At 39.2% G+C, this 25,782-nt stretch overlaps 1 long non-coding RNA gene across 2 annotated transcripts; it reads left to right on the forward strand.

Moving 5' to 3' along the window:
- The first annotated feature begins 5,716 nt into the window (after nt 1-5,716).
- Nucleotides 5,717-8,870, forward strand: LOC306998573. 2 transcript variants are annotated; one of them, XR_013797594.1, is made up of 8 exons: nt 5,717-5,850; nt 6,612-6,685; nt 6,830-6,907; nt 6,984-7,061; nt 7,144-7,227; nt 7,378-7,596; nt 7,763-7,922; nt 8,011-8,870. It is a non-coding gene; the product is annotated as an uncharacterized lncRNA (long non-coding RNA). The 2 variants fall into 2 exon arrangements; XR_013797593.1 differs by having other exon boundaries at nt 6,830-7,057.
- Nucleotides 8,871-25,782: the final 16,912 nt, after the last annotated feature.

Raw genomic sequence — 25,782 nt, forward strand, 5'->3', positions numbered from 1 at the left:
CTTGAACTCAATTTTTTTGTGGATGGAGCTTAACTGCCATCAGTTTAAAGAATATATTTTGCCTTTTAACAATGATAGGAAAGTATGAAAAAAAAAAAAAAAACGATGACCCGGGACCTGTCGTCAAAATCCCAAAAGTATGAAAAAAAAAAAAACATGACCCGGGACTTGAACTCAATTTTTTTGTGGATGGAGCTTAACTGCCATCAGTTTAAAGAATATATTTTGCCTTTTAACAATGATAGGAAAGTATAAAAAAAAAAAAAAAACGATGACCCGGGACCTGTCGTCAAAATCCCAAAAGTATGAAAAAAAAAAAAAAAAAAAACATGACCCGGGACTTGAACTCTGGTCGTCAAAATCCCAAAAGTGTTAAATGTCAGTGTTAGACCACTAGGCTATAGGGGACAACTAGAAAACAAAAGTTTGTTGAGTATTTGAACCTCATTGCTAAGAAAAATGAGAGGGGGGGAACAGAATCCGACGGCAAAAAACCAGCTGTCGGAATCCGTTCCCCCACCCTCATTATGAGAGGTTTTGATGAAGTGGCTTAAAAAAAGGCTGATTCAATTTTTTTGTGGATGGAGCTTAACTGCCATCAGTTTAAAGAATATATTTTGCCTTTTAACCATGATAGGAAAGTATGAAAAAAAAAAAAAAAAAAAAAAAAACGATGACCCGGGACTTGAACTCTGGTCATCAAAATCCCAAAAGTATGGGAAAAAAAAAGAAAAAAAAAACCGATGACCCGGGACTTGAACTCTGGTCGTCAAAATCCCAAAAGTGTTAAATGTCAGTGCTTAGACCACTAGGGGACAACTAGAAAACAAAAGTTTGTTGAGTATTTGAACCTGTAAGAACTGATTTTCCTGTTAAAATAAAACTCACCCTGCAATATAGCCATAAAACGCACCCTGGACAGAAGATCGCAAAGACAGAGCATAGGACATTGTCCTGTCCAAACACTTTTCCCTTATCTCTGCATCCCCCTCTCCCCCTGAGCCAAGTCATCAAGAATATATATCACATATGATGTATCTTGTAAATCTATTGTTTTTCCTTTTCATGTTTGGTATCATTTTAGATGTCTCAGTGCGATTGGTAAAATGGTCTTAATTTCATTGCAGTCATTGGTAATATTAGAAAGATTAAGAACTTAGGAGAATCCTGTGTTCCTCTTTGGGTGATGTCTCTTCAAGATATCTCCCCACTCCCCCGAGACCAGGTGCTACCCCCTGGGGTACAGGAACTGACCCAAAAACAAACTCTGAAAATATTGGCACAACCCTTTTGTTCTGGTCTATGTATTTAAGGCTAGGTAACAGAGCTGTCTTTGGGATCCTGTAACCAGGAAAACCCCCATACAGTGCTGTGTCAGTGTTCTCCCGTTGGAAAACACTCACACACCTCTGTGTGTCTCTGTCAGGAATGCATTGCTTACTTTTAGAGTCATCTTTGAGAAATGTATGTCATGCATCTATTATTTCTGAATTGGCTTTTAATTACTTGTGTAATTGGCATGATACATTTATACCTGACAAATAAATGTTACATCTTGATTTATTCTGAAGTTTTCTGAAATCATTATTTTAGTAGATTATAGGAGGCTGGTGCTACCGCAAATCTTGCAGGATAGATCAAACTAAAGGCGCACGTATGAATGGAGCAGTAGGCACGTCATCTTGAAGACCTTTTGATTTCTGTCTATTACTGATTTAGCAAGTTGTATGGAAATGGCTAAAATCAACTACACTCTTTTGTATGAGTGAGCAGTAGGCAACCGACTTAAGAGGTATTAGCTAACCCTACATCCTCTGACTAACTTCAGAACTGACAAGTTTTGTGTCCGTGAGAAACACGACGTGGCCGACGTGATCTCTGTGCGGCATTGGGTCCATAATGAATAAATAAATGAAAGATAAGAAACTCTGAATAACCAAAGATCTAAATTGATTCATAATCAATATTTATGACTATTTTCTAATAAGAAACACAATCTAAATTTGATTATCACTTGAAACTGGAGTCAGATTAAGCGTAGAGCTAAAGTAATATTCAAACTAAATTCTAATAAATTAAGTGAACTTCACTGGAGCGCTGGAAAGATATACACGCATTATCCCTTCGCCCACACCGTTGGATTCCGTCGTTGGGCCAATGGGTGGTCCTTACAAACCTCACTGCTAAGAAAAATGAGAGGGGGGGAACAGAATCCGACGGCAAAAAACCAGCTGTCGGAATCCGTTCCCCCACCCTCATTATGAGAGGTTTTGATGAAGTGGCTTAAAAAAAGGCTGATTCAATTTTTTTGTGGATGGAGCTTAACTGCCATCAGTTTAAAGAATATCTTTTGCCTTTTAACCATGATAGGAAAGTATGAAAAAAAAACATATAAAAAAAAAAAACATGACCTGTCGTCAAAATCCCAAAAGTATAAAAAATAAAATAAAAAATAAAAATAAAAATAAACGATGACCCGGGACTTGAACTCTGGTCGTCAAAATCCCAAAAGTGTTAAATGTCAGTGCTTAGACCACTAGGCTATAGGGGACAACTAGAAAACAAAAGTTTGTTGAGTATTTGAACCTCACTGCTAAGAAAAATGAGAGGGGGGGAACAGAATCCGAGGGCAAAAAACCAGCTGTCGGAATCCGTTCCCCCACCATCATTATGAGAGGTTTGGATGAAGTGGTTTAAAAAAAGGCTGATTAAATTTTTTTGTGGATGGAGCTTAACTGCCATCAGTTTAAAGAATATCTTTTGCCTTTTAAATTTAATCATTAATTGATAAAACCAATACAATGATATACATCTCATGTTATTAACATTATTACTTTTATATAGTAATAATGATATTTTTATATTCTCAGTCATATTTTGAAGAAAAAACTCATTGTGTTTCACAGTAAACAGACAATAATGATAAATGATTAGTAATTATAAAAATATTAATTTAATATTAAGACATTAATTAAATCAAGGAAATATTCATTTTAACTGTAAAAGTTTGGTCTTAGATAAAGTTATGAAATCCTCTGAAGCTAGGCCTACATTACAGAACCAGAATGACGTTTTGGTGGTGCAGTTTACTGCAAGAAAAAAATTGTTGTTTCATTATGAGAGTGTGTTGTTTACATGCAGTATGACAGATGATGCAGTCCACAAGCGGTCTAATGTGATTACGACACTTAAAAGAGAAACCATCTGCCATAGAAAGAGGGACCAAGCTGTTTTCGAATCTATTTTCCGGCATTGGTTTTCTTGAATCTGTGTAAGTGGCCATGCTGTGCACTAGCGTTTGGCCTTGTCTTGCTGTCGATCTAGTGGTGCAGTGTGAGAGTGTGTCTGTCAGAAACAATTTGCATTTTGCGAAGGACAGACAAGACAGCAACTCCTGAAACCCTGACACCTGAAAAGTCAATGAAAACCTTTCAATAATAATGATATGGAACACAAGATGCTCTTCACTTGACATGCAAGCTGGAGCACCTTTTGTAGTAATGATTGCTTTTCCTGAAATCACCACCACTATTACACGAACAACAAGATCACAGGTCTCAGGGTGCCCTGTACTAAATTTGCATGCAGGAATGAGGCTGTCAAACGTGTGCGTTAGCTCGACATCTCAATACAACCTGATGTTCCCGAGGGATACTGTACAAACAGCTCGAGCTTGTAACCTGACATGTCTCATTATTCCGAAATAAATAAATACAGCCTGTAAACAGGTAAGAAAGTTGTATCAATATAGCAAAAAAACTTAAGTAGCCTACCCTCTGATATTAATGAACACTTTTTATACTGTAATGATGCATTTAAAAAAAATATATATATACATACTTTGCATACTTTATATACATACTTTGGTAAATGGACTGCATTTATATAGAGCTTTCACAGACCCAATGGCCACCAAAGCGCTTTACATTTTTGCCTCACATTCACCCATTCACACACCGACGGCGGTGTCTGCCATGCAAGGCGCCAGCCAGCTCGGTGGGAGCAGCTGGGGTTAGATGTCTTGCTCAAGGACACCTCGACACTTGGTCAGGTGGAACCGGGGATTGAACCACCAACCTTCCGGTTTGTAGACAACCTACATGAACCACTGAGCCACTGTCGCCCTGTCGTTTATGTGAGTTGTGCCTCGGCACGGCACAGCGCTGATGAATCTAATGTTTTGAGGTGAATGTACGGCTGTCAGTCAACGCGACGGTGTGGAAACTGTCATTCGGAATCACAGATTCTACTTTTTGGAAGTATGACCAACATAAGAATTTTCACCGGAAAATGTCATCTGAACAAGTAAGTAACATCCACTTTGCATTGCACAAAAAAAGCATTGCAGTAAATTGCGCTGAATAAATCTGATCGGTTATCATATCACGTCAAACTGTGCAAATTATACTTTGTACTCAAATTGTTAATGTTAACAACATCAGCATTGCGTGACTACATTTAATGCCCTTCCGATATTATCCTTGTTTTCGCATGGGCCCGGTTTCAGTCTCTTTTTTTCTGTAGCCACTCCGAAGTCCGAAGTCTTTTGCATTTTACAACGGGTTGTCACTGGTGATTGTCGTTTGAACCTTTTTGGATCCGCCATCAAATTGATGTTTAATTACATCAAGTGCCGTGAGAAAAGACTATAAATCTCCACCTCCAACAGCCTCACACGCAATATAGCCTACTACCCAGATAGCAAAAAATATCCACACGGCTTCTTTTTGCCGCCGGCCCTAAGCTGTCGGCTATAGGTGCGTCTCGCTGGCGGGGATACAACGTTTGCCGCCGAATACGTCACTCCCATTTTATGCGAGATGCCGCCGCCGAATAGCCGGCGGGCCGACTGCTTCATTTTCTCTGGCGGTTGCCTCCGTCTAATGGACCGCGGCCAGCTGGCGGCAAGCCGCTTTGAAATACAGATTTCTACTCTCAAATCGACCAGCCATGTTGCAAACGCATGTTGGGAGTTAGTGGAACTGACAGCATTTTAACTACTTTTCACATTTGAAGCGATTATAAAATCATAATAGCCTAAATTATAGCTTTTTTTTTTTTTTGCTCCAAAGCCATTAGGGTTTAAATCCTGACTCTTGATTCCATAAGGTAAGGTTTAGGAAATTACATTTAAATGACGTTGAAACTCTGAAGTGATTATATGTAAAATATATCAAATTATTTTATGCTCTTAGGTGAAAATTGTTTACATTTCTTTGATTTATGCACAATTGAGACATGCACCAATAAACCAAAAATAATTCATTTTGTAAAACTTAAGTTACTTACTTACTTGCAATAAATAACTTTCTGATTCTGATTAGGTTTAAAATAGATATTTCATTCATGGTATGAACAATTTAGCAGAATAAATTGATGAAGTTAGACTTTTTACCAATGCCTGACTAATCAGTGAACAGTGAAATACATCTGCAACATGGCCAAAGGTATGGCCTACTTGATATATTTGTATTCATTTGCAAGTGCAACCATGGTAATATCAAAACCCTGTTTTGACCTGAAGGAAGGAAAAACTCTAAATTCTCCTCTGGCTTCAGAGCTGCGCTGATAGTTTTGTGAAATAGCTCCTGGCCCCGCCCCGCCCCTACTGTCGATGACGCACTGGAGCCACTGAGGCTAGCTCCTCCCGAGCACATTCGCAGCAGGTCGCCGCTCGCACCAAAAAGCTGGATGCCAACCGCCGTAAAATTGGAAAGAAGAAGAAGAAGAAGAAGAAGAAGAAGAAGAAGAAGAAGAAGGTCGCCGCTCAATCGCGAGTTACTGTCAGTATTTACTACGTTACAGCCTGCAGTTTGCTAACTAGCAAAGTCATCGACTACCATCGTTTAAGTAAGTACATGTTTTCTTTTTGTGTAACGCAATAGCATGTTTACATTGTTTTTAGTTTATATATTTAAAATCTGTAACGTCATCTTTGTTCAGCCTTGTTTACGCAATGTTGCTAGTAACGTTACATGTAGAAATATAACTAGCTACAGTAACGTTAGGTGGCCAAAGCTTTAAAGTTGCATCTAAGTTTAACTTTTGGTGTTTTCTTATAAAAAATAACGATGTATAGGTAATTTAAATTATTTTGTTTGCCTGAACAATGCTGCTAGTCCAGTAACGTTAGCTAGAGGTGCTAGCAAGTGTTAGCTAGCACATGCTGTTTTTTAACTTTTGTTGAGGTTAAGCAATGTTGCTAGCCTAGTACACGTAGAAATTTTACTATTTTACATATAGAAAGACTAAGTTTAACTTCTGGTGTTTTCTAACAAAACAGAATGATGTATATAGGTGTTTTTAATTTATTTTTTTGTCCGAACAAATATGCGGCTAGTTCAGTTCACCGTGTAGCTACAGTGGCTAGCAAGTGTTGTGCTGTGTGTTACTGTACTGGATTTAAGGCTATTGTGATTTCTAATTCTGTACTTTTTATGTTTGAGGACAATTCTGTTTTCACTTTAATCACTAACGTACACTCAATGAATACATTTTATTTTTTAACAATTTCACTGTTCCACGTTTGGCTGATCAGTTTTGTCTCCCACAGCATAGCTACTGTATATTCCTAACGTTAACAATGCGGCTTTGTTCACATTTTCTTGCAGATACCTTGACCAGAGCATAACTGGTTATCTTCACCCATGAGACCTACTGTTGGACAATCGTTTTGGCTTTAAAGGTAAATGCTTCGTTAGTCACAATGTCTAGTTGCTGGGCCAAAAGGAGAAGGATTTTGCGCTAAACTAAGTGTTACATTTAAGTCCAATTCATTAAATGTATGCAATAACTTCGAACATATTTTTACGTCAATGATTATCAATAGGGGAAAGTAATCACTCCGTTATTGGTCCTTGGACTCCCCTGGCATCTTGTGTTCACCATGAAGTTTTCAGCTATGAAGGTATATTCTAGGCCTATGTCTTAATGGCCAGTGTTTTAACAGTATTGAAAATAGTGCCTTTTATTTTTTTATGTAGATTTCCAGAGACTCCGGACTGAAAACCGAGCCCTGAGGGAGGAGAACCAAGCTCTAAGGGAAAGCAATGCACGAGTAGGTGAGAACATCCACTCTTCTTAAATTTTACTTTTTTGTGTGTGATGTAGGTTCAAAACTATCATATGCCTTTAAATTTGTAGCTTCGGATGACAGTGGCTCACTTCAAGAGCAGGTGAAGCAAGTTGGGACAATGTTGAAGACGTTTGCTCGCACTGGGCAATCAGGTACAACTTGCAAACAACACCTGTAGTTGTTGGTTTAATTCCCACTGGGGCCACCTGTACATGTAGTAGACCTAGATAGTAATGTCATAGTTTAGTAGTTGAGGGACCAGGACTAACTATTTTATTCTATTATTCCGGGAACCCCTGTAGGTGCAGATCAGACCCTAATGCTGCGACGTCTTGGAGAGTTTGGCGATGTTGTGCCACATGGACCACAAAATGGACACTATGCTGCAACATTTCAGTGCCAATGTGTCTGTTGGAGAGTTATCTCTGCCAGGGGATCTGTTACTCCCCCTAGACACCCAGGAAAATTTGGCGTTGCTTGACGATAGTTTGAGGCAGGATAAAGAGCTCCAGGAACGATTTGTAAGTGTGCTGCTTTCGTTTATAACGCCGTAGGGTAATCTAAAAAGTCAAATTAAGATTGTACCCTGCATATTCTACAGTCTGAATCCACAGCCTGTCACATTTTATATTTAATTATGAGAAGCTTCAGAAAAATGTAATTTGTAACACTTTTTTGGATTTTCAGCTTCGGTTTTTGGCTATCTAATGTGGGAGGGACCTAAAGACAACAGTGTGGCGAATGCTTCAGAGTATATTCTCTAATCCGCTTTCCATTAATACAACCTGGACTGGTGTAGGGGATAAAGCATGTTTTAGAGACCTGTTCCTGAAGACCATTGTTCAAAGTAAGTTGAATATTTTTTTTTTATATTTAAGTAGATGTGTATGGCCTTATTCCATTTGAATGGCATGACACATCTGTATTTTCTACAGGGGCCATCCGGAAGAACCCGGCAACCCAGGATGCCACTGATGAGGCGGTCCAGGTTAATGTTACGCGTTACCTGAAAGGAGCATCTGACCGTGAAGGCGGAAAAAGGCGCCGCACAGCTGAGAGGGACCCACAGCCAACCCCTTAAACCTAGGCTGACTACTGACACCCCAGCATCACTGACAACTGTAACTCTTTCGTTGTCCTGCAGTCAGTAACATCAAGAAGCGCCAGACTACTCACCCAATCCACACTGTTCACTGTGGAACTAACTTTATTTTTTTATTTTTTTTATTCTCCCCCTGACCCTGCATTACCAAGGATCTCAATTACTTTAAATACTATTTGCTGCTTATTTCATTTGTTACCGTGCTTAACTATTCTATTGTTAAATATAGCTTGCAAATGCTTGTGCCTCAGGTCAGCATTGTAGTTATAATGGTCTTTTCTACTACTGTTTTTACCTTAGTATTTTTATATATACATTTTATACATGTATATATACACGTCAAGTTTTGTTTATCACAGATACTAGAGACAGATCTTATTGCAGCACAGTGTAAATCTTGTGCCCCAGGTCAGCAATGCCATTATAATGGTATATTCTAGTCCAGAGCTTTACTCTAAATTATTAGGCTACCACTTATCCTATTGTTAGAAATGGCTTGAAAATGTGATGTTATATCTTGATTTATTTGCTATCCTGCACTTTCTTTGGTACCAAATATCCTCATTACTTGTTATAATGTTTACTGTAATTCTTTTCATCTTAGAGCTGACCTCTTTACATTATTAACAATTATTGCAAGTGCTATAATTTACTGGCAAGGCTGTTTTTTTTTTTACCAACATTTATTTGGAAACCTGCATGTTTTTTATCGTGTCTATATATATATATATATAATTTTATTATTTATATTTAAGTGATCTTACAAATTTTGTTTCAATGACAGTTACTGTACTTTGAAATGTGGAAATAAAACGTCAAATGTAAATTTGTCTGGTTTGATCAATCATTATCCTTGTTAAAACTGCATGCTATAAATATAAAAAATATATATTCAATAAGCGGCGGCAGATCGCTCAAACAGCGCTTGCCTCCGACGGGCCGCGGAAGGGCCGCCTTCGGTATAACGGTGGCGGAACGGCGGTTGGCCTGCGGGCCGGCCGCGGAACGAAGGCGGTAGGAAGGCGGCTGCCGCTTTTAAAAAGCGGCTGCCGCCAGCGGTGCGCCCGCAAACGTGTTTGCGATTACGCCATTCTGACGCTTCTACTGCCTCCGGAGCACCGCCGGTGGTCCGCCGACTCATTGCTATCTGGGTAGCCGACACACTTCTTTTTGTGTACAGATGTGACGTAATGATGCAAAGACATGCTCGAATTTCCCGCGGAAATCCACCAGTACCACTGGAATTAAAAACATTATTACAAGCTAACCATTTTGAAAAGAGCTAAGGCAAGTAGATAGTTTTGAACACTGGCTGGTTATGTACTTGCTCAAAAAATTATTTTGGATAATTTTTAAACCAAAAAAGTTACGACATTAGCTTTAAAAAACTAGTTGAATCTTGTATAACATAAAAAAGTGGTAAATTGCTTAAATTACATTGATGAATTAAAGCATTGTAAAAACATATGTTGTCATAACTTTTTGATCATAATCTTTTTTTTTTTTTACAATGTATTACGAATTGCCATTACAGTGTGTTAAAAAAATGCTTCTCGCACTTTCATTCTAATGTGGTACTGCAACACCGCTACTAAATCCAACAACGCAAAGCAGACAGTCCGAGCAGTGTAGAATGAGCAAGATCAGTGTTCGTTTGAATAAATAATTATAATGGTTCTTTTTATTAAAAGTAGCAGCTTACAGCATCTGTGAGACTGAAATGGTGTAGTTACTGTCTGTTTGTTCATATGACAATGTGTTGTTAAAGACACATATTATATTTATCACATCAGTAGTATTTTATATATATATATATAAATAAAGTGAATTAAACAATTTAACATGTTATTTATTCCATACTGTTGTTTAACCCTTGTGCATTGTTCAAATTTCCATCCTTTCGTTATGTTCGTGGCTGAAAACAGCCACTACTTTAAACTGCTGTAAAAATTGATCAGATAAATATTTTTTTGCCATTTTTTTTGCATAAATCTATTAATCAACCTCAGTCCTGTTCAAAACTACTAAATGTTTTTAAAAAAATCAAGATTTTAACTCTTTAATTGCCAAATTCATAAATTATGTCACTGATTTGGGAGGGAAAAAAACACAAAATTACTTATTTTCAATATAAAATGTGATTGTGGACTGGATTTTTTTTTACCTTTTATCACAGTCTTGGACATGTCAAAGATTAGAAACAACATTGGTTTTGATGCATTGTTAGTTTTTGTGCAGCATCAGATTTTAACTTTTTCTCCCTCATTTACTGTTCGTGGCTGTTTTTGCCCCATTGACTTCCATTATAACCACATTTTTTGATTGCAAAGCCATGACACCATAAAATCATGTATTTTTGATTGTTGGTGGTTTTCCCTGTTGGGAAGAGGTAAAATTTGTAATTTTTACTGTTGATAACCAGGTGGCACAATTAACCCTTTATATAGGCCTGTGCAAAAAAAAGCTTAGTTTCTGGCTTTTACATGGAGTTATATGGAGTATAATAGCATAATAAAGTGTGTGTGTGTGTGTGTGTGTGTGTGTGTGTGTGTGTGTGTGTGTGTGAGAACTTGATGCGTCTGAGAAAATCAAAATATGCACCTCAGCTCTCAGAACTACATGGAGTAAACAAAAACAAAGTAAGTGTATTTATGCATCTACCTTTTGATAATGAGAAATGCAGACTAAACAAAAACTAAGCAAGTGGATTTGAACACTTGCATGCAAGCCTGCTGGTCATTTGATGGTGAGAAGAGCAGCAAGCAACATGAGAAAGGGCTTGACTTGTAGTGAAGTTTTAGAGATGATTCTGCAGCCGGACCCCTCCAGCGAGCTGCAGGATGTATTGTCTTCTCCCTCTGACACCACAGACTCAGGAGAGGCAGATCCTGATTTGGATGTGGCACCCTCATCATCCTCTCTAGCTTCCACTGAAGGCGAGGAGGATTCGGAAGATCCTGGGTCTGGGTGGATTGTGAGAAACGGCGAAGTTTGGTTTTCCACCAACGCGGAGACAACTCCCTTTCTTCAGCCTGCCAGAGGCGTGACTTCATGGCCGACGCGCTATGCCATCGCAAGGGTCCAGAACATTGATTCTGTGTTCAATCTGTTTTTTACGGGCGCCGCACAATGAGAAACTGGACCGGGGTGGACTCCACAGATCTCCATGCCTACATGGGGCTACTGATTTTGGCCGGCGTCTACAGGTCCAGAGGGGAGTCCACACGTTGCCTGTGGGATGATCACAGTGGTCGTGCGATTTTTAGAGCCACCATGTCCCTCTCAAGATTCAAGAAATCACCAGAGGTCTGCGTTTTGGAGGTTGGTCATGCTGACAATGAGGTCAATCATCTCGTCGGCCATGAAGTCACGCCTCTGGCAGGCTGAAGAAAGGGAGTTGTCTCCGCGTTGGTGGAAAACCACACTTCGCCGTTTCTCCCAATCCACCCAGACCCAGGATCCTCCGAATCCTCCTCGCCTTCAGTGGAAGCTAGAGAGGATGATGAGGGTGCCACATCCAAATCTGTGGTGTCAGAGGGAGAAGACAATACATCCTGCAGCTCGCTGGACGGGTCGGGCTGCATGATCATCTCTAGAACTTCACTACAAGTCAAGCCCTTTCTCATGTTGCTTGCTGCTCTTCTCACCATCAAATGACCAGCAGGCTTGCATGCAAGTGTTCAAATCCACTTGCTTAGTTTTTGTTTAGTCTGCATTTCTCACCATCAAAAGGTAGATGCATAAATACACTTACTTGGTTTTTGTTTACTCCATGTAGTTCTGAGAGCTGAGGTGCATATTTAGATTTTCTCAGACGCATCAAGGTGAGTTCACTCTCACTCTCACTCTCACTCTCACTCTCACTCTCACTCTCACTCTCACTCTCACTCTCACTCTCACTCTCACTCTCACTCTCACTCTCACTCTCACTCTCACTCTCACTCTCACTCTCACTCTCACTCTCACTCTCACTCTCACTCTCACTCTCACTCTCACTCTCACTCTCACTCTCACTCTCACTCTCACTCTCACTCTCACTCTCACTCTCACTCTCACTCTCACTCTCACTCACACACACACACACACACACACACACACACACACACACACACACACACACACACACACACACACACACACACACACACACACACACACACACACACACACACACACACACACACACACACACACACACACACACACACACACACACACACACACACACACACACACACACACACACACACACACACACACACACACACACACACACACACACACACACACACACACACACACACACACACACACACACACACACACACACACACACACACACACACACACACACACACACACACACACACACACACACACACACACACACACACACACACACACACACACACACACACACACACACACACACACACACACACACACACACACACACACACACACACACACACACACACACACACACACACACACACACACACACACACACACACACACACACACACACACACACACACACACACACACACACACACACACACACAACCACACACACACACACACACACACACACACACACAACCACACACACACACACACACACACACACACACACACACACACACACACACACACACACACACACACACACACACACACACACACACACACACTTTATTATGCTATTATACTCCATATAACTCCATGTAAAAGCCAGAAACTAAGCTTTTTTTTTGCACAGGCCTATATAAAGGGTTAATGGTGCCACCTGGTTATCAACAGTAAAAATTTAAATTTTTACCTCTTCCCAACAGGGAAAACCACCAACAATCAAAAATGCATGATTTTATGGTGTCATGGCTTTGCAATCAAAAAATTTGGTTATAATGGAAGTCAATGGGGCAAAAACAGCCACGAACAGTAAATGAGGGAGAAAAAGTTAAAATCTGATGCTGCACAAAAACTAACAATGCATCAAAACCAATGTTGTTTCTAATCTTTGACATGTCCAAGACTGTGATAAAAGGTAAAAAAAAATCCAGTCCACAATCACATTTTATATTGAAAATAAGTAATTTTGTGTTTTTTCCCCTCCCAAATCAGTTACATAATTTATGAATTTGGCAATTAAAGAGTTAAAATCTTGATTTTTTTTAAAACATTTAGTAGTTTTGAACAGGACTGAGGTTGATTAATAGATTTATGCAAAAAAAATGGCAAAAAAATATTTATCTGATCAATTTTTACAGCAGTTTAAAGTAGTGGCTGTTTTCAGCCACGAACATAACGAAAGGGTAGTGAATTTGCCCAGAGTGTACTATTGAGTTTTTGAAAATTTTCAAAGCATTTTCCTAAAATATGTGTAAAAATAAGCTTTGTCACCAAAAATCATTCCATTTGCTGAAACACGGAAAAAGTTATGGCCAAAATAAGACTCAAAAATACCCCATAGTGGCTGAAAACAGCCACAACAGCACATAAGGGTTAATATAGAAAAGACTGGATTTATGTTGCATTTGTGAAAAGTCTGAATAAACACACCTTTCCCCCCCAAACATATATTTATTTCTTAATAATACTAAAATAATTGTTTATTGAATTGTTGAAGAAAACAAAATCATTAATATGAATGGAATCCTTGAATTATATTCAAACCTTTCATTCTCGCAAAGTGACATTATTCCCATATTTTCCTATCACAATAAAAGGCAAAAACTCTCAAATATATTTATTTTACACTGGTGCCAGATAAGCCCCATCCCCACACAAAAAATATAATCAGCATTTTTTAAGCCACTACACCAACACCTCTCATAGTTGGAGTGGGGGAACGGATTCCGGCAGCTGTTTTTTTGCCGTCGGATTCTGTTCCCCCTGTATTTCATACACAATGAGGTTCTAATATTTATTAAACTGTTGCTGATATATTTACCCCTATAGTCTAGTGGTCAGTGCACTGGTGTTAAGAAGTGTAGGGCTTTGGGTGACCCGAGTTCAAGTCCCAGTTTGTGATTTTTCTAGATCCTGTACTCTGCTATCATAATAAAAATATAACAAATACAGTGACCATACAAGACATAATACATTAATAGTACACTGAATCAACCAAAAAATAAATAAAAAAATAAATAATAAATAAAAAAAGACATCCCATTGTCACCATAGACTTATCCTAATTTGGGAAGCAGGGACAGGTGCCCATTGTGCCAGCTTTCCGGTACTTTACTAGCCTCTTAAATTGACCAAGTGTTAAGAAGTGTAGGGCTTTGGGTGACCCGAGTTCAAGTCCCAGTTTGTGATTTTTCTTGATCCTTTACTCTGCTATCATAATAAACAGCAAAAACTCCATAAAATTATTCCTTAAACTGATGCACTTATTTAAAGACCTTTCCTGTAGCTCAAACATTAGAGTATTGGTGCTTGCTATACCAAGGTCATAGGTTCAATTCCCAGGGAAAGCAGAAACTGATAAGAATACAAAATGTATACCATGAAATTCAGTCTACGTCGCTCTGGATCAAAAATCTGCCAAATGTAAACTATGACAGTAAACCTCCATCCACAAACAAAATACTATCAACCGTTATTCAAGCCACTACATCAACACCTCTCATAATGGGAACGGATTCCGACATATGTTTTTTTGCCGTCGGATTCTTTTCCCCATGTATTTCTTACACAATGAGGATCTTCTAATATCTATCAAAGTGCTGTTAATTAATAGGCCCCCACAGCCTAGTGGTCAGTGCACTGACTTCAAGAGCGGATTATTTTTAGGTGAAACAAGTTCAAGTCCCGGCTTGTGGACTTTTTTTTATCCCATTTATTCATATCATAGAAAAAGGCAAAAACTCTAAAATATATTTATTTTACACTGGTGCCAGGAAAGCTCCCTCCCACAAAAAATAAAATAAGCTTTTTTAGGCCACTACATCAACACCTCTCATAATAGGAGTGGGGGAACGGATTCCGAAAGCTGTTTTTTTTTTTACAGGGGGAACAGAATCCGATGGCAAAATAACAGCCTCGGAATCCGTTCCCCCTGTATTTCTTACACGAGGAGGATCTTCAAATATCTATCAAAGTGCTGAAAATGATTAGGCCTCCACAGCCTAGTGGTCAATGCACTGACTTTAAGAGCTGACGATTTTTAGGTGACACAAGTTCAAGTCCCGGCTCGCTGACTTTTTTTGATCCCATATTTTCCTTTCACAATAAAAGGCAAAAACTCTAAAATACATTTATTTAAACTGGTGCCAGGTCCCCCTGCTTTTTTTTACGGGGGGAACAGAATCCGACGGCAAAAAAACAGCTGTTGGTATCCGTTCCCCCTGTATTTCTTACAAGAGGAGGATCTTCAAATATCTTTCAAAGTGCTGAAAATGATTAGGCCTCCACAGCCTAGTGGTCAATGCACTGACTTTAAGAGCTGATGATTTTAAGGTGACACAAGTTCAAGTCCCTGCTCGCTGACTTTTTTTGATCCCATATTTTCCTATCAAAATAAAAGGCAAAAACTTTAAAATATATTTATTTAAACTGGTGCCAGGTAAGCACCATCCCACACAAAAAATATAATCAGCATTATTTAAGCCACTAAATCAACACATCTCATAATGGGAGTGGGGGAACGCATTCCGACAGCTGTTTTTTTTTTTTTACAGGGGAACAGAATCCGACGGCAAAAAAACAGCCGTCGGAATCCGTTCCCCCTGTATTTCTCGCAAGGAGGATCTTCTAATATCTATCAAAGTGCAGCTAATTATAAGGTCCCTATACAGCCTAGTGGTCAATTCACTGACATATAGAGCTAATGATTTTTAGGTGACACAAGTTCAAGTCCCGCCTCGCAAACTTTTTTTGATCCCATATTTTCCTATCAAAGATAAAGGGCAAAAACTCTAAAAATTATTTCTTTAAACTGATGCCAGTTAAGCTCCATCCCCACACAAAATTAAATAAGCATTTTTTAAGCCACCAAATCAACACATCTCATAGTGGGAGTGGGGGAACGGATTCCGACAGCTGTTTTTTTTTTTTACAGGGGGAACAGAATCCGACGGCAAAAAAACAGCCGTCGGAATCCGTTCACCCTGTATTTCTTACACAATGAGGTTCTTCTAATATCTATCAAAGTGTTGTTAACTAATAGGCCCCTACAGCCTAGTGGTCAGTGCACTGACTTCAAGAGCGGATAATTTTTAAGTGACACAAGTTCAAGTCCCGGCTTGTGGACTTTTTTTGATCCCATATTTTCCTATCACAATAAAAAGCAAAAGCTCGATCCCCACACAAAATAAAATATGCATTTTTTAAGCCACTACACCAACACCTCTCATAGTTGGAGTGGGGGAACGGATTCCGACAGCTGTTTTTCTTTTTACAGGGGGAACAGAATCCGACGGCAAAAAAACAGCCGTCGGAATCCGTTCCCCCTGTATTTCTTTTACAAGGAGGATCTTCTAATATCTATCAAAGTGCTATTAATAAATAAGCCACCACAGCCTAGTGGTCAGTGCACAAATATTAAGAGCTGACAATTTTTAGGTGACGCAAGTTCAAGTCCCGGCTCGTGGCCTTTTTTTGATCCCATATTTTCCTATCAAAAATAAAGGGCAAAAACTCTAAAAATGATTTCTTTAAACTGATGCCAGTTAAGCTACATCCCCACACAAAATAAAATATGCATTTGTTAAGCCACTAAATCTACACATCTCATAATGGGAGTGGGGGAACGCATTTCGACAGCTGTTTTTTTTTTTTTTTACAGGGGGAACAGAATCCGACGGCAAAAAAACAGCCGTCGGAATCCGTTCCCCCTGTATTTCTCACACAAGGAGGATCTTCTAATATCTATCAAAGTGCTGCTAATTATTAGGTCCCCACAGCCTAGTGGTCAATTCACTGACATATAGAGCTAATGATTTTTAGGTGACACAAGTTCAAGTCCCGGCTCGCAAACTTTTTTTGATCCCATATTTTCCTATCAAAGATAAAGGGCAAAAACTCTAAAAATTATTTCTTTAAACTGATGCCAGTTAAGCTCCATCCCCACACAAAATTAAATAAGCATTTTTTAAGCCACCAAATCAACACATCTCATAATGGGAGTGGGGGAACGGATTCCGACAGCTGTTTTTTTTTTTTACAGGGGGAACAGAATCCGACGGCAAAAAAACAGCCGTCGGAATCCGTTCCCCCTGAATTTCTTACACGAGGAGGATCTTCAAATATCTATCAAAGTGCTGAAAATGATAAGGCCTCCACAGCCTAGTGGTCAATGCACTGATTTTAAGAGCTGAGGACTTATAGGTGAAATAAGTTCAAGTCCTGAATCGCTGACTTTTTTTGATTCCATATTTTCCTATCACAATAAAAGGCAAAAACTCTAAAATATATCTATTTTACACTGGTGCCAGGTAAGCTCCATCCCCACACAAAATAAAATAAGCTTTTTTAGGCCACTACATCAACACCTCTCATAGTGGGAGTGGGGGAACGGATTCCGACAGCTGCTTTTTTTTTACAGGGGGAACAGAATCCGACGGCAAAAAAACAGCCGTCGGAATCCGTTCCCCCTGTATTTCTTACAGGAGGAGGATCTTCTAATATCTACCAAAGTGCAGTAGATGTTTAGGCCTCCACAGCCTAGTGGTCAATGCACTGACTTTAAGAACTGACGATCTTTAGGTGAAACAAGTTCAAGTCCCGGCTCTGTGACTTTTTTTATCCCATATTTTCCTATCACAATAAAAGGCAAAAACTCTAAAATATATTTATTTAAACTGGTGCCAGGTAAGCTCCATCCCACAAAAAATAAAATAAGCTTTTTTAGGCCACTACATCAACACCTCTCATAATGGGAGTGGGGGAACGGATTCCGACAGCTGTTTTTTTTACAGGGGGAACAGAATCCGACGGCAAAAAAACAGCCGTCGGAATCCGTTCCCCCTGCATTTCTTACACGAGGAGGATCTTCTAATATCTATCAAAGTGCTGAAAATAATTAGGCCTCCACGTGACACAATTTCAAGTCCTGGCTTGTGGACTTTTTTTGATCCCATTTTTTCATATCATAGAAAAAGGCAAAAACTCTAAAATATATTTATTTAAACTGGCGCCAGGTAAGCTCCCTCCCACAAAAAATAAAATAAGCTTTTTTAGGCCACTACATCAACACCTCTCATAATAGGACTGGGGGAACGGATTCCGACAGCTGTTTTTTTTACAGGGGGAACAGAATCCAATGGCAAAATAACAGCCGTCGGAATCCGTTCCCCCTGTATTTCTTGCACGAGGAGGATCTTCAAATATCTATCAAAGTGCTGAAAATGATTAGGCCTCCACAGCCTAGTGGTCAATGCACTGACTTTAAGAGCTGACGATCTTTAGGTGAAACAAGTTCAAGTCCCGGCTCGCAGACTCTTTTTGATCCCATATTTTCCTATAAAAAATAAAGGCCAAAAACTGTAAAAATTATTTCTTTAAACTGATGCCAGTTAAGCTACATCCCCACACAAATTAAAATAAGCATTTTTTAAGCCACTAAAACAACATATCTCATAATGGGAGTGGGGGAACGGATTCCGACAGCTGCTTTTTTTTACAGGGGGAACAGAATCCGACGGCAAAAAAACAGCCGTCGGAATCCGTTCCCCCTGTATTTCTTACACGAGGAGGATCTTCAAATATCTTTCAAAGTGCTGAAGGTGATTAGGCCTCCACAGCCTAGTGGTCAATGCACTGACTTTAAGAGCTGACGATCTTTAGGTGAAACAAGTTCAAGTCCCGGCTCTCTGACTTTTTTTATCCCATATTTTCCTATCACAATAAAAGGCAAAAACTCTAAAATATATTTATTTAAACTGGTGCCAGGTAAGCTCCATCCCACACAAAATAAAATAAGCTTTTTTAGGCCACTACATCCACACCTCTCATAATGGGAGTGGGGGGACGGATTCCGACAGCTATTTTTTTTTTTACAGGGGGAACAGAATCCGACGGCAAAAAAACAGCCGTCGGAATCTGTTCCCCCTGTATTTCTTACACAATGAGGTTCTTCTAATATCTATCAAAGTGTTGTTAACTAATAGGCCCCTACAGCCTAGTGGTCAGTGCACTGACTTCAAGAGCGGATAATTTTTAAGTGACACAAGTTCAAGTCCCGGCTTGTGGACTTTTTTTGATCCCATATTTTCCTATCACAATAAAAAGCAAAAGCTCGATCCCCAGACAAAATAAAATATGCATTTTTTAAGCCACTACACCAACACCTCTCATTGTTGGAGTGGGGGAACGGATTCCGACAGCTGTTTTTCTTTTTACAGGGGAACAGAATCCAACGGCAAAAAAACAGCCGTCGGAATCCGTTCCCCTTGTATTTCTTACACAAGGAGGATCTTCTAATATCTATCAAAGTGCTATTAATAAATACGCCACCACAGCCTAGTGGTCAATGCACTGACTTTAAGAGCTGATGATTTTTAGGTGAAACAAGTTCAAGTCCCGGCTCTCTGACTTTTTTTGATCCCATATTTTCCTATCACAATAAAAGGCAAAAACTCTAAAATATATTTATTTTACACTGGTGCCAGATAAGCCCCATCCCCACACAAAAAATATAATCAGCATTTTTTAAGCCACTACACCAACACCTCTCATAGTTGGAGTGGGGGAACGGATTCCGACAGCTGTTTTTTTGCCGTCGGATTCTGTTCCCCCTGTATTTCATACACAATGAGGTTCTAATATTTATTAAACTGTTGCTGATATATTTACCCCTATAGTCTAGTGGTCAGTGCACTGGTGTTAAGAAGTGTAGGGCTTTGGGTGACCCGAGTTCAAGTCCCAGTTTGTGATTTTTCTTGATCCTGTACTCTGCTATCATAATAAACAGCAAAAACTCCATAAAATTATTCCTTAAACTGATGCACTTATTTAAAGACCTTTCCTGTAGCTCAAACAGTAGAGCATTGGTGCTTGCAATACCAAGGTTTGGCAGGCATGACGTGAAGCGGCTCAGGCTTGGCAGGCATGACGTGAAGCGGCTCAGGCTTGGCAGGCATGACGTGAAGCGGCTCAGGCTTGGCAGGCATGACGTGAAGCGGCTCAGGCTTGGCAGGCATGACGTGAAGCGGCTCAGGCTTGGCAGGCATGACGTGAAGCGGCTCAGGCTTGGCAGGCATGACGTGAAGCGGCTCAGGCTTGGCAGGCATGACGTGAAGCGGCTCAAGCTTGGCAGGCATGACGTGAAGCGGCTCAAGCTTGGCAGGCATGACGTGAAGCGGCTCAGGCTTGGGGGTTACTGTGGGATTGTGGGGCACCTCATCCACAAAGCCCACAGTAAACGAAGAACCACTCAAAAGAAGGGCATAGTCAATATATTGCTCTAGGGAAAAATGAATTTTCCCCCCTGGCAAAGATGAGCGCAGCGGTTCGTTCAGCCCATAGCGGAAGATGTCCTTAAGAGCCACATCATTAAAACCAACCTTGTAGCATAGTCCACTCCACAAAATTCCTCCACATAAATTTCCAGGGGACGATTCCTCTGGCGTAGATTTAGGAGGGAAAGGTATGCTGGGTTCATGGTTGTTGGTCAAGTATTCTGTAATATGGATCCACTGGAGGCAAGTTTTAAGAGAACCCAAGTGCAGCTTTAATTAAACAAAACATAACAATAAACAAAAAACATGGCGTGGCATGAAAATATGACATGGACAAAGACTTACTAACAGTGGTTTACAGGAAACAATACTTGACCAAGACACAGGCAAACATGAGGGCTTAAATACATACAAGACTAACGACCAGACAAGGGACACCTGTGAACAATGATCTAACAATCAGACAATAAACTCATGACAAGACACATGGCAGGATCACATGACTACAAGGGATCACATGACAGACAAGGAAGCAGACATGACGTGAACAAAACCGTGACACTACTGTCTGTGGTGAATGCATACTTATGATGTGGAGAAAGACTTGCAGCAGATCAAGTCGTGTGAGAGGCACTTCAGAATGTTGCAGGAAATATTATCACGTCATAACTCCAGTTCATTACTGCTTCACTCTCGAAAAAATCTCCAAACACAAAGAGTGCCATCAGTATATTCAGAAGTAACTCGTTCTGACAATATTTAATGAAAGTCCTGAGCTCACTTGTGTTGGATTTTACTGCAGGGGTGTTTTCTGTGTTTATGAAATTTTCATATGATCATCATACCGACTTTCACTGCAATGCATATGAATGAAATTAACTGTCTGCTGTTAAGTTTCATGTTCTGTTTGGGGTCTGCGAGACCCTAAGGCTGCTTAAAAAAATTATGATTTAATGATATCTGTATACTGGGTTTTGATTAAGTCAGTCAATTCAAAATCTATTATTATTTTTATAAATAATATAAAACCCAAACATATAAGCACATACAGTAAATGTTTGCATAAATTATAATATTCTAATTTGCAGTGTTACAATAAATGTGCTGAGGCTAGAAAAGCAAAACCCTTTATAATTAATAACAACCCACTCCTTCCTTTTAGATCATTAGAAAATAACTGACATCATCACAAGTTATTCAAGGACAATCCAACACAGACAAGCTCTGAGAAGTTTTAATGGTAAAAAATAATAAATATAATCTCATAATAAGGGCTTTTTTTTTGATGTCTTCAGAAAACCCAAAATGTAAAATATTCCTGTAATAAATAAATAAATAGCCATGATTGTACTGTATTATGGGATTCAGATTGATGAAATACCCATGAGATGTTTCATTTGAAAAATGTAACTTGACAAAACTAGTAATATATAAAATATTAAGAATTATTGTGGTAAGCTGGTTGTTGTTTTTTTGTTTTTGCTTGTTACATTGTAGGTATTATTTTTTAATTTTAAATTAAACACACCCACACACACACACAATAAAAAAGTAGAATTGCATGCATTTTTGGACAATATTGAACTTAAATGCAATTTTAACATTGCTAGACATTCTAATTTAAGCTCTAATATTCATAAAAATATTTTTCATCAGGTGCTTTTTATTTCATACGAGAATCTGCCTAAATGCATGTCCAGATTTTTTTTACTTTCTAATAGGAATTAGTTTCGAATTTCCATTTACTGTAATTAATGACCTATTTTCTCAGTTCACACATTTTTTTTTTAGATTTAATTTTTAATGATTTGATTTCTCTGAACTTAAGCATATTAGAGCCAAACTATCTATCAGGGGGCAGATCATAGTGTAAGATACCAGATTTCACTAATAATTAGCATATGTCTATGGTCCTCTGTATCGCTTCTTTCATCTGTTGGCATCACTTAAGGAATGTAAAGCATGTGGAATACCTATAACTCAATCTGCTTTTCACTGGCACCTTGATTATACCTGCATTTTTTATTTATTTTTGTCTTAGCTTTGGAATGCAGACCTGTTTGTATGATTGCCGACCCGTACACTTGACACCATGAAATCACCACGAAGACACCTTTGAATGTTTTTCTAAAGAGCCGGTACACTTGGGCCTTTTGACTGTGAAAACATCTTAATAGAAGCTAGAATTACTTCACACATCAGAAGAGCTTCTTGCATTGGTTCTTTTGTGATCCTGTTATATGATGGATGATGTGACATGATTATATTCAGATGAAGTTGTCATCACATTCTCCACAAGGGATTGAATGTCTTTCAATCAGATTGGATTAGATTGAATACCCTTGATGCTCACTTGAACTTGTAACTAAAGTAAACATGCAGCCAGAAAGCTCTGCTCTGCATTCTGTTCCTCATGCTAAATGTGTTCAGATCAAGATGTTCTCTTTCTCATGGGTGCAAAAGACGCAAGGAAATGGTAATATACATAAGTGCCTGATTTCCTTTTGATGTGGGATACTATTTGAGTGTTATTTGTTTCTGTTTGATAGCACAGCTGATACTCCAACATTACACTCCAACATGGCCACTTTTATACTGAAGCATCATCTAGGGCCTATTTAAGTAGCAAATGAAGGCTGGTAACAGGCAGCACTGCTAAAGCTGGCTGAGTCCAGATGGAGCCTGGATCCGAGCCTACCTATACAGAAGCTCACAGTGGCTATTCTCGGAGTCAATTAACCTTCCTCCCTTTAGCTCTGTAAGCGGTCTGGACTGTGCTGCAATTTTATGCAAAAAGTACTTTGTTTTCCACTTTTGAAGAGATTTCCCACTTATCTCTCTCTCCTTAGATTCATCCGTCCATCCATCCGTCCGTCCGTCCGTCCGTCCGTCCGTCCGTCCGTCCGTCCGTCCGTCCGTCCGTCCGTCCGTCCGTCCGTCCGTCCGTTTATCCATCCATCCATCCATCCATCCATCCATCCATCCATCCATCCATCCATCCATCCATCCATCCATCCATCCATCCATCCATCCGTCCAATCCCATAAATTGGATCATGTTTGAATGGGGATGATTCCTCTGGGCTAACCCAGCAATGCGTGTTTAAAATTGTGCAAAATGCTTTTGTGAAACATATTTCATAAGCATTACAAACTCGTAAAGAATGTGACACTCATGTCATGGTCAGCCTCTTACTCCTCCCAGACCTACACATATTGCATTTACACAGGTTTCAAGTTCATATTGCTTTGGTTACTTCATCCGCATGGAGCCTGACACCGTGACAGCCATATTCAGAGCTGGTTATCCTGTGATATTGAATGTCCTTCACATTTTGTTCACAATGACCCTGAATTACTTCTTAACAGTCACTGAAATGATTGCACTGTTCCACCAAACAGGGAACACCAAATAACATTACCAAAAAGAAGAAAAAAAACCCTATTCATTTCACAATTTGTGCAAAAGGTCTCGGTGGAAAACTGTGTTCTCCGTTATTAAATGTGAGTTCTTGGTGGAAAACTGTGTTCTCCTAGCCTGGCTAACGCCAGACCCAATTCTCGTTGAGACTTAGGTCTGGGAACCACATGTGCATTTTCTCGTATTTGAGGCCTGGTTTACGAATGCCCGGCGCCGTTTATTGGGTGCTAAGAATGTCTATCAAATGCGCCTGTACGTAGCTCATAGCCAATCGTTTCCATTATACCAGATGACGTATGTAGAGTGACAGAAATTAGACAAGGAAGAAGACGATGGGTAAGATATTTTTGTGTAAACAATGACGTTCAGCGACTATTGCCGTTTGTGCAAGATAAACATGAGGGTCGAAGGTATATATGGATATAAACAAACTGCTTAGTTGTGTCGCATAGATGTCGTCATCGTCTTGCTGCTCCCTCCCCGTTCTGTGATTGGTTCCCTAAATGAGGCGAAAATCTGGTCCATGGTATCCAGACTGCCTTTCAGCGTGAATAAAATCGCGCTGTGCAAAGGCAGTATGGGGAAACCCAGGCTAGTGTTCTCCGTTATTAAATGTGAGTTCACATTTTTACCACCTTATATGTCTTTTAAACCAGCAAACTCTCAGAAAGCAAAAAGCATGACTATTAATAAAAATGATACAAATTTGTATAACCATAAACTATTATTGAAAAGTATGATGCAACCATTTTCTTTTAAAAAAAATTCTAATTTTGAACTTTGAGATCATTCTTTTAGGTAGGGTACGACCAACCATTAGGTTTTCTTTTTTGTGCCATGAGGCCATTCGTCTTTGTAATCTGAATTTTTAAATGACTCTTAATGTCCTTTTAATTAGTTACAGGTCTTAATGAGTGATTGCATTTTAAGCATATTGTAATATGTAATATGTGATTGTTTTTTGTGTTTTAATTTGGCTATGTGTTATGTTTATGTCTGAAATAAGTTTGTATTGTGTTGACGCACTGTAATTGCCCCTTGCGGAATTAATAAAGTGATAAATTTCAAACGTATTTCCACATTGTAAACAGCTTGAAGCAGATCGAATCAATTTAATATAAGTTTCCCAACATTAATCTTGTATGATGAAGACATTATTTAGAAGCATTTCATGATTAAAAGGACCGGATACAGGTCACATGTTTATGCCAAGTGAAAACGCAGCCATATCTAATACAATAGTAGCCTACTTGTCTCGGTAGAATTATTGCAGCAGCTTTACTTTCATAATTCTGCATCACTAATCAATATTTCAGAAGGATATGAAGTGATATGTGGACATAATCTGCTCTTTCAAGGTCAATTGTAGGTCTTTCTCGAATGTCTGACAGAGTCTGACTATAGGAGTGTTGTATCTGGGGAATTTCAGTTTAAATTACAAATTGTATTATTTGAAAATATATTTTAAACTCATTATAAAACTCACTCAATATCTTTATGAACTATTTTACTATCCACCATTAATCCCACTAGGGAGTACTTTGGTGGAGATAAAAAAGGGAGGTGTGTTTGTATACTTAACTTTTAATGAGTTTGAATTCGCACTCCTCCTCACACAGAAACATTTACAACATAACATCGTTTTGAGATAGGCTAAACCTTGGAGACCATTTAATAGGGCAAGCTAAAAGCCTCCACCCAAAGAAGATGGCATTGAAACCCACACGCGCAGAAGTCATTGTATCAAATTGTCATAGTGTATAATCATAGTGTGTGACAGA

The sequence above is a fragment of the Phoxinus phoxinus genome, assembly GCF_949152265.1.
Source record: "Phoxinus phoxinus genome assembly, chromosome: 5".
In the NCBI taxonomy this organism is placed as follows: Eukaryota; Metazoa; Chordata; class Actinopteri; order Cypriniformes; family Leuciscidae; genus Phoxinus; species Phoxinus phoxinus.